The sequence below is a fragment of the Quercus robur genome, chromosome 12, assembly GCF_932294415.1.
Source record: "Quercus robur chromosome 12, dhQueRobu3.1, whole genome shotgun sequence".
Classification (NCBI taxonomy): Eukaryota; Viridiplantae; Streptophyta; class Magnoliopsida; order Fagales; family Fagaceae; genus Quercus; species Quercus robur.
This window is the reverse complement of record NC_065545.1, coordinates 28,346,867-28,357,280: the sequence shown is the minus strand read 5'-3', so window position 1 is coordinate 28,357,280 and position 10,414 is coordinate 28,346,867. Positions and strand designations below refer to the sequence as shown.

Here is a 10,414-nt window from a genome sequence, read left to right as displayed (position 1 = left end):
ACATATTTAAAAATTATTTTGCTACAGTGTTTTCAGTTTCAGCAACAATAAGTTCAATCCAAACAGACCCACAGTCTGATGATTCTATTTATCAATTTTATTTAAGTAAACAGTCTCATTCAATTATATATGCCGGATATTATCTTTTTATTAGAAACAAAAATTAAAACTCCAAAGGTAAAAAGCATTTGTGATAGATTAAAGTTTGTAGATTCTTGGCGTGTTGATTCAGTTGGGATATTTGGTGGTCTTGCTCTTTTTGGGAGAATGGGTGTGGATTTAGAAGTGGTTTTCTTTTATGAGAATATGATAGTTTCTTTGGTGTATTTGGACCCCCCTTAAGCCCCTTGGCTTCTTTTTGCCATCTATGGTTCGTATCAGCGGTCTAAAAAGAGGAATTTTTGGGTTTTGCTTGAAAGCATGGTGGTTGCCTTTTCAGGCCCTTGGGTTGTGATTAGGGATTTTAATTGCATAAAACAGGATAGGGAAAAATGTGGTGGGAGAATAGTAGCAGAAAGCTCAGCTAATTGCCTCAGAGATTTCATGATGACTTTGGGTGCTATTAATTTAGGATTCATTGGTCCTTACTTCACATGGTTAAATAGAAGAAAAGGTCTGGCTAGCATAAGAGAAAGATTGGATCAGTGTTTGTGTGATCAAGGTTGGCAGACCTTATTACCCAAGGTTGGGGTTAGACATCTTTGTAACTTTAATTTGGACCATAATCTGATTATGCTAGATACCAATTTGGAAACTAAGATGGGCTCTTGACCTTTTCGGTTTGAAGCACTGTGGACCAAAGAAGAAGAGTGCAAAATGGTGGTGGAAAATGCCTAGCAAACTAGGGTGGAAGGTTCCCATGGATTTAGGCTAGCAAAAAAACTATCAATAACTAGTAGTGAGTTAGTGAGGTGGAACAAAAACTCCTTTGGGAATACAAAAGGAGAAAATTAAAGACCTCCAAGACAAGCTATTGAAGATCCAACAAGCAGCGCCCACGAAAGAGAACTTGAACCTTGAAGCATCTCTAAATTTAGAGCTTAATGAATGGCGAGCTAGAGAAGATTTGCAATTGCGGAAAAATTCTAGAGAGTTGTGGGTTAAAGAAGGAGATTGCAATTCTAGATTCTTCCACCTTTCAACCATCATTAGAAGGGAAAGGAACTACATTTCGGAAATCAAGTTGGAAAATGGGTCTTGGATTAGAGACTGGGAGGATATTCAAAGATATTTTTTGGATAATTTTTCATCCTTATACAATACGAGCCATCCTCAGTTTCCTGAGAATCTTGAAAGTCTCATACAACCTTCTGTAATTGACCAAGATAATTTAGAGCTTTGTAGAGTACCCTCTAGAGATGAGATTAAAAAGGTAGTGTTTGGAATGAAGGCTCTTAAAGCCCCAGGGCCAGATGGCTTCCTAGTACTCTTCTATAAGCACTACTGGGATATAGTTGGTGATCAGCTAATGCTTGTTGTCCAGGGCTTTTTCCACAATGGCTGGTTGCTGAAGGAATTCAACAAGACCTTTATTTCTCTTATTCCTAAAAGAAAGGTGTACACAACTTTAACCATTTTTGCCCTATCGGTCTTTGCAATGTGTGCTATAAGGTGATATAAAAAATTATTGTGAATAGGCTGAGACCTTTGCTAAACAAAATGATGGATCCAGCTTAAGTGGCCTCTGTGCCGAATAGGTGGATAAATGAGAATGTGGTTCTAGCCCATGAGATTGTGCATACTTTTAAACATACAGGGAAGAAAAAAGGTTACCTTGGTATCAAATTAGATTTCCAAAAAGCCTACGATAGAATGGAATGGAGTTTCTTGATAGCGGTACTTAAAGCCTTTGGGTTTAGCAGCAATTTTACCAAGCTTATCCATCAATGCTTATTGTTAGTAGAGTTTACCTTGCTGTTAAATGGGGGCCAATGTCCAAGCTTCTTCCCTTCTCAGTGTCTTAGATAGGGCGATCATTTATTGCCTTATCTCTTCATCCTAGGATGTGAGGTGCTCTTGAGGCTCTAAAATAGGGAAGTATCTCAAAAAAGGCTTTCAGGGGTTAAAGTTTCTAACACTGCTCCGCCCATCTCCAAGTTATGCTATGCAGATGACATTTTTTTGTTCTGTAAAGCTAAATCTATCGAGATTTCCATCCTCAAATCTTGCCTAGAGAAATTTTGCTCTTGGTTAGGTCAGTTTATTAGCGTGGAGAAATCTGGCTGTTTCCCTTCTAAAAGGGTAAGTTCCCAGTTCATTAGTCAAGTTAAGCATGCTTGGGACTCAATATGTTGCCTCAAAACTGCACCTATCTTGGGGTCCCCCTCTTTCTTTCCAAGAGTAGATATAAAGATTTCAGATTTATTAAAGAGAATCTGGACAACAAGTTATGTGGCTAGAAAAGCAAAAATTTGTATTGGTAAGGTGGAGCTAATCTCATCAAATTGGTTGCTCAAGCAATTTCGATCTATGCCATGTCCTCTATTTTGCTTCCTAAAGGCTTGTGTGACCAACTTGATGCTTCAATTCGTAGATTTTGGTGGAATCCAAAAGCAAAATCAGGTCCGTATTGGACTCTGATGTCATGGTCGTCTTTGTGTTGGCCCCAAAAGGAGGGAGGCTTGGGTTTCAGAAACTTCTAGGACTTCAATCAAGCTCTCCTCTCCAAATTTGGCCGGTGGATTGTTTTAGGAAAGGATTGTCTCTGTGTTCAGGTGTTGAAAGCAAAGTACAAGGTTCGAAATAATTGGCTTTCCCTTTCCTTTTCGGGTAAAGCTTCTCATTTTTGGAAAAGTTTGTTGGGCATCAGACACCTTGTAGCTAAAGCAGCTTGCTTTCAAGTTGGGAATGGTGCTTCAATTCGAATCTGGTCTGATCCTTGGATTCCCAACCTCCCAGGCTTTATCCCTTATCCTAAAGAGGGTGCTAACTCAGATTTGGCCTTGGTGGTTTCACAACTATTAATGCTAGAGTAAAGAAATTGGGACATGGCCAAATAAAATTATTTTTTTTTGAAGAACCAGTGGTTGAGCTAATTCTAAGCATTCCCATCCCTATTTTCCAAAAGGAAGATTGCTGGGCTTGGACAGCTTCAAACTTCGGTTTGTTCTCTATTAAATCTACTTATTGGCAATCAATAGTGGAATATCCTCTCTCCAATATTGATGCTGTTAGGGGTCAGATTTGGAAGACAAAAATACATGAACGTTTTAAGATGCTTCTTTGGAGAATTACTGCTAACTTGCTGCCATCAAAAGAGATAATTAGCAGATTTAATGAGAGTATGGATTTATGTTGCCCTCTTTGCAGTTCAGCAGTGGAGACAACCTTGCATCTATTCACGGTATGTCCCTTTTCTAAATCATTGTGGTACCAAAGCTAGTGGGGGTTGAGAATGGAAGTTTTGAATTTCGAATCCCCTTCGGAGTTTGTCAATTTTCTTTTATCTCCGAATTTTGCGAGTAATTTGTTGCCTGGCCAAATAGAGGATTTTTTGTTATTTGGTGCCATCCTCTGTGATGTTGTTTGGAAGCAGAGAAACCGTTTCATATTTGAGAACTTTGACATAAATTTTGAAGGAATTGCAGCCAGAATTTTCAGCCTTTTTGTTGAGCATAAAAGTGCTAGACCCGCTTGTGAGATCTCAAGTTTCTGCATCAGCCTTAGGTTGGAGTTCTCCACCGAAGCATGGCTTAAAAATAAATGTAGATGCTGCGGTAGGTCCAAGTTTCTCTGTCATTGCTGCGGTCACAAGAGATTGGAGAGGGAATGTGGTATTTGCTGGTTCAAGGAAAGTGAACACCATCATCCCTCTTCCAACTGAAGCGCAAGCAATGAGATGGGCGCTCTCTTTAGGTTCAGACTTGAGGTGTGACTTTGTCTCTCTGGAAATAGACTCTCAAGTACTGGCCAAACTCATCTCAAACTCAACAGCGCCTCCCCCTTGGAGAATCAAGTTTTTATGCTCTGATTTGAGGTCCTTTTTATCTAGTTATAGTAATGTAGCTGTTAGATGGGTGCCTAAGATCCAAGGTAGTTAATACCATATTGATACCAGCCGTATCGGTTGGTATGTATACCGGTATCGAAACATCAACGTTTCGTATTGGTTTAAATACCGGCCGTACTGGTCATGTACAGGCCAATTTCGGGAAATACAGGCCGGTACAAAAAAAAGCTTTTTTTTAATAAGTTTTGTAATTTTTGAATTTTTGTTAGGGTAGAATGGTAACTTATTTGCATTAATTTATCAGTATTATTTGTTTTTCTAGTATGCAATGGTAACTTTTAAGCTTTCTATTTTTTATATTGTGTGTGTGTGTGTGTGTGTGTTTTTTTTTTTTTTTTTAATTGATACTAAAGTTTAAAACCATGAATAATTAGTTCTGAATTGAGGAAATGTTTTATGGTAAACTTTGATATTTATTATAATATATACACACACACACACACACACACATACATACATACATACATACATACATATATATATATATATATATATATATTTGTACGGCCCCGTATACCCAAGCCCATTTGGGCCTTGGACTATGGATCAATAGTATGACCCAGGGGCCCAATCTCTGCTCTGCTCAGGATCCCGCCCCGAGCCCACAAAAGCTACGAGCCCAAGCTGAGTGTTGTTCAAAGGCCTAAGAAGTAGGCAGCCAATTTTAGCTCACATATTGCTCGGCAAGTTGTCCTCGAGCAAGGTTGCGGTTGTTCGGTCACACCGCCCTTTATGCGCCCGGCAGCACCTTAGGGAACGTTCGCCGCCGAGCACATTTGCTAAAGTGGGAACCATTTCCAAAGCCACTCTCACCTAAACGCCCACTTACAATTAACGACATTGGACCTCTCATTGCACTAGTTTTAAAAGTAATGATAATCCTCCCACTAATAATTGGCTATAAATAGGAGAAGCTAAAGAATGGGAAGGGGATGGAATTTTGTGGAGAGAAATAGAGAGAGAAAGAGAGTATAGAAAAGGAAAGCAACATAGAGAGAGAGAGAGAGAGAGAGAGAGAGAGAGAGAGAGAGAGAGAGAGAGAGAGAGAGAGAGAGAGAGAGAGAGAGAGAGAGAGAGAGAAGTGATCTCATTGAGTCTCTGAGTCTAGAACGATCCAAAATAGGATATCCAAGCCCACTATACAAGTAAGTTGCGAGCGCAAGTGAGGTTCAGCCCAATAACTTCATCTTTGGCGCACACAATATTTATTTATAAATATAAAAAATAGTGGTAAACCCAAAACGGTACACCGGTATTGACCGGTATCCGAAATATATCGTACCGCTGGCCAAACCAGTACAGCCTCCAGTATGGTATTGACTTCCTCGCTAGGATTTGTAATGAGGCTGTCCACATTTTAGCCAAGTGGTCTTTGTTTTGAAATTTTTATGGCTCTTTTGATGTTAGCTTTAGTCTAGACTGTTTCTTCTCTGTTGTGTTGAGAGAGTCCAGTGGCTTCATGTAGTTTGTTTCCTTCTTAATAAAAGTTTCTGAATATCCAAAAAAAAAAAAAATGTTGAACGAGTCCAACTGGTTTAGCTAGACGCAATCAAATTGCTCTGAATTCTGTTGAGTGAAATGAATCATCCTCTGAGGCCTTGGCTTGTCTAGTCACATCTTGACTAGGCTTAATTTCCAAGAAGTTTAAATAGTACATTGATTGTATCATTGATGACATCTTATCCTCCGAATATCTCAAAAGAAATCCTCCATACATAGTACCCGTTTGTTTCAGCTTTTAGAAGCTGAAACACACATTTTGAAACCCCCAGCCCAAAAAGCCCGTTTGGTTAGGTTCAAAAAGAAACTTTTTGTTAAAAGTTGCATTTTGAGTTTGTGAAGAGAACGTGCATTTGCAAAAAGGAGCTCAGAGGTCCATAATCAGAAAGTCTGTGTGCGTTTCATCAATATTACCGTTGAGGCAGTGTTAAATTACCAAATTACCCACTGTGCTGCTACAAAGGTCCTCTTCGTGCTGCTCTACTACAGAACAAACACTACAAATACAACAATCTTTCTCTCAAACATCTCTAAACTCAAGCATAATCAAATTATAAAAATACAAACTCAAAAACACAATTTTAAATTTAATCAAATCATAACAATAAAAGCAAAAAAAAAGAAAGACAGAAGACAGAAGCCATCTGACCCATCTGGACTGGGTTAGGGACGAAGATGAGCAATAGCACGAAGATGAGAGCTCCTCGGAATGTTCTTGAATGAGGGAGAAAAGATAAATTTTCTTATCGTAAAGAGAGTTTTGGAATCAAGTAAATTCAAAAAAAAAAGGGAGAGAGAGAGAGAGAGAGAGAGAGAGAGAGAGAATGGAGCTCCCTAGAATGTTCTGAATGAGGGAGAAAAGGAAAATAAAAGGAGGAGGGTAGAGATAGTGGACACGTGTGTGGAGGAGAAAAACAAGAAAAAAAAAAGGAAAAGAAAAAGAAATGAAATGAAACGTATGGCTGAAAGTTAAATGAAGAAAGGAAAAATAATATAAAAAATAAAAAATCCTAATTGAGAAATGTTACCGTAATATTTTCACAATAAATTTTAAGTAACAGATTGTTATTGGTTAGTAAAAAAATAATTTCAGTGGTGGGTTTAAATTAGAACTAGTAACAACTTTTCACATAAATTTTGTTGTGAAAATATTGCGAAAAATGTTGTGAACGTAACACTTCTCATAATAAATTTTACACAATAAGTTGTTATTGGTTCTCATTTGGACCTACTAAATATATTATTATTGTTTTATCTACCATTAAAAACTTGTCATATAGACTTTATTGTGAAATTTTTGTAAAAATGTTGTGTCTATAACTTGCATTAAGAGAGATAATTAAAACAAAGAATTCTTTTATATATATATATATATATATCTTGTCTTTTTTGGTAATTTAAAACTCAAACCTCCACTTTTATAAGTGCTAGTCAAATACTCAGTTAAAAAAAAAAAAAAAACTTTTTAACAGTTTTTACCCAACATTTAGCTTTTTGAAAAAATACTTTTTCATTATACACTTTTTAAAAACTCAACTTTTTCAAAAAGTCAACTTAAAAAAGTTGAACCAAATTCACCCATAGCCTATACCCGGTTGGCACTTTTCATTTTTGTTGCTTTGTCTTTCCCTTTCGTGTCATTTGCTCATTGATACTCTGCTACTTATAATTAATGGTTATGAAGTATTCCTAAATGGCAATTGCCAGGAGTCCTTAGCCAAAGAATTTTTTACAAGTATCTCCCCGCGCCTTCATTGAAACCTCTCACCAATAATTACTGAAGATGTGCAGTTTGATCTTCACCCTTGTCATATAAGTGACTTTGTTGATTGGCCATATATAGTGGAGATGCCTATTAACATGGATCCGGTTAATGTGTGTCTTAAGAACACATATTAAACTATTCAATTTTAAAAATATTTTTTTCGGAAATTGAAAAAGTTATCAATACTTTTTCAATTTTCGAAATTTTTTTTTTCAAAAATAAAAATTATTGTATGTCCTTAAAGCACATATTAGCAAAATTTCATTAACATTACCACAAAAGGATTAGCAGAATTGTTCCATGATGACGGCTCTTATCATGGATTATTTATATCGAATCAATACAAAGTGTTAAGGATGTTTTGCAAGAAAATAAAAAAAAAAAATAAAATAAATGTAGGTTTTTACTTTCAATTAGTAATGAAATTGATACAGTAACAAGAATATTAGGGCTCTCATAGCTGTCTCTATTCAAGTCAATTAGAATTTGGTGCTAATTACCTATATCTCTAGCTCTGTACCAATCAATCGATTGAATTGAAACAACATGTAAACAAAGAAAAACACTACAAGGTGGAAAAATCTAAGATTGCCCCCTTTTTCTATTACAATTTAATTTTGTGTTAAATTATGAACAGCGAAGAAAAAGTTTTAAATACAATTAAAGTCACCACTTAACATAAAAAAAAATTGTTATAAAAAATGACGTAATTCTAGAATTACTCACTATCCAAACTTGTCAGGCTCAAAAACTCCACAATGACACCTGGGCATCACTCTCCATGTCATCCCAGTCGATATTATTACTATCCCCAACACAAGGAGGTGGAGATATTAAACCCAGTCGATATTATTACTATCCCCAACACAAGGAGGTGGAGATATTAAAAGCCCTTCAGCCATATTCACCAACAGGCCAGGCATGTCATACAATTCCTCCTCATCCAAATAAACCACATTTTCTTGCACACTTGCTTTCTTCTCCACCACAGCACTCTCACCACAGCTTCCTAAAACCTCTTCACAATTCTTCACTTCCTCATCATCATCACCACCACCACATTCCCCACCAAACTCTCTAGGCCGAAAGCCTCCGCCGCCTCCGCGGCAGCCCTCCTTATGTCCATGGCATCCTTTGAAGCAGGCATACGCAACCTCCAAGCTGAGTCCGCAAAGTTGAGACACGCAGACTTTCCCCTAAGGACCAAAGCAGCCACATCATGAGCCCGTGCTGCCATATCTGGAGTTGGGTTAATTGTCTAATTTCTTTTTTTGATGAAAGACGATAACATTACAAAACTAAAAACCAAAGCAAGGTTCAGTACAAGACCTGATGAAAGACCTCCCACTGAGATCTCCCTCAAATACATCTAAAATGTCCATAGGCGGACTATCAAAAATAAGAAAATCAGCAATTAAACTAAAACTCATCCTAGCTAAGCCATCCGCACATTGGTTAGCTTGCCGGAAACAATGCTTAATACGGACGTTTTGGAAAAGAGAAATTAGATGCCTACAATCATCTAAAATAGGAGAAATAACATTTTTAACATAACCTGTATTCTGAAGCACATCAACAATGGCCTTGGCATCCATCTCAACTTCAAGACTGCGGATGTTTAAGTTGCAGCACAGTTTAAGCCCCTCACGCAGCCCCCACATCTCAGCAGCAAAACTACTAGTGATCCCAATGCGCTTGCTAAAACCCGCTACCCACTGCCCATCCTCATTCCTAACCACTCCCCCACAACCAGCCAGACCGTGAGGCTCACTGCAAGCCCCATCTGTGTTCAACTTCCTCCACCCAAAGTCAGGTCTCTCCCACCTAATGCTCCTTAAGACTCTACGAGATTGCAATCTAGGGGCAGCCACACAATGCACATACTCATTAGCTTGATACACAATATCTAAAGCCAAGTTAGGACTCCGACCTTTCCTATTGAAAACAATATCATTTCTACTCTTCCAAATGGACCAAATAGCAAAGGGGAAAACAATTTCCCAAGGGATACCGGAATTATGCATTTTGCCACTTTTCCTAACATTCAGAGACAACCAATCCACCACATTCTCATGCCAAAACTCATGATTAGCAGCCGTGACCCCTAGCTGGTTCCACACATGTTTCAAGTGTGAGCAATCCCTCAATGCATGCAAAATAGTCTCCTCCCCATTACAGCAAACAGGACACACTTCATCTTGAACCACTCCTCTCCTTCCAAGGCAAACTTTAACACCGATACTATTGTGGGCACACAACCAAAGAAACATTTTAATTTTTGGCAACACATCTGCCTTCCAAACCCAGCTGCAAGAAAGAACAGTTACATTTGCGGACTCCATTGCCATCCCATAAGCGCTTTTCACATTAAAAGACCCATTAGGTGATCCGGACCAAACCATCTTGTCCATGCCTTCACCTAAAGTTGAGATGGGAATTGCACAAATCAAACCCTTAACTTCATCAGGTAATTCAAAAGTTAGTTTCTCCCAATCCCACCCCACATCAAGCATAAAATCTTTAATTTCCAAAAGGTTGGCTTCTTGGGAGATAGGACCTTGAATCAATTTTCTAAGGGAACCCCCATTAGTCCAATTGTTATGCCAAATATTCAAAGAGCTATTCTTAGTCACCAACCATCTACAACCTGTATTAAAAGTGTCCATCCCTTTCTTCATAGCAGCCCAAATAGATGAAGAAGGAAGTTTGTCCGCATTTATCGCTACTCTCCTCCGGTTATTGCAATACTTCAACTTCAAAACCTTTGCCCACGGAGCCTCACCCTCCGTATGAAATCTCCAGTTAAGCTTGGATAAGAGGGCTACATTCCTACCTTTGGCTGTTTGCAGCCCCAAACCCCCTTCCTCCTTTGGTTTAGTCACCTTCTCCCAACCAACCCAGTGAATCTTCTTGGCTGTGTTTGTAGACCCCCAAAGGAAGTTCCTATTAACTCTATCCAATCCTTCCAGAACCCTTCCCGGAAGATAAGAGCACTACATAATGTACGACGGGATGGCAGCTAGAGAAGACTGAATGAGAACTCTACGGCCCGCCAAAGATAAAAGATTTGCCTTCCACCCGGACAATTTTTGCTTCACTCTATCCAAAATAAAGTTATAGTCATGCGAGGAGGAGCCCGG

At 38.4% G+C, this 10,414-nt stretch overlaps 1 pseudogene; it reads right to left on the bottom strand.

The window, feature by feature from the left end:
* Nucleotides 1-7,708: 7,708 nt before the first annotated feature.
* Nucleotides 7,709-8,551, bottom strand: LOC126709824 (dehydration-responsive element-binding protein 1B-like; annotated as a pseudogene).
* Nucleotides 8,552-10,414: the final 1,863 nt, after the last annotated feature.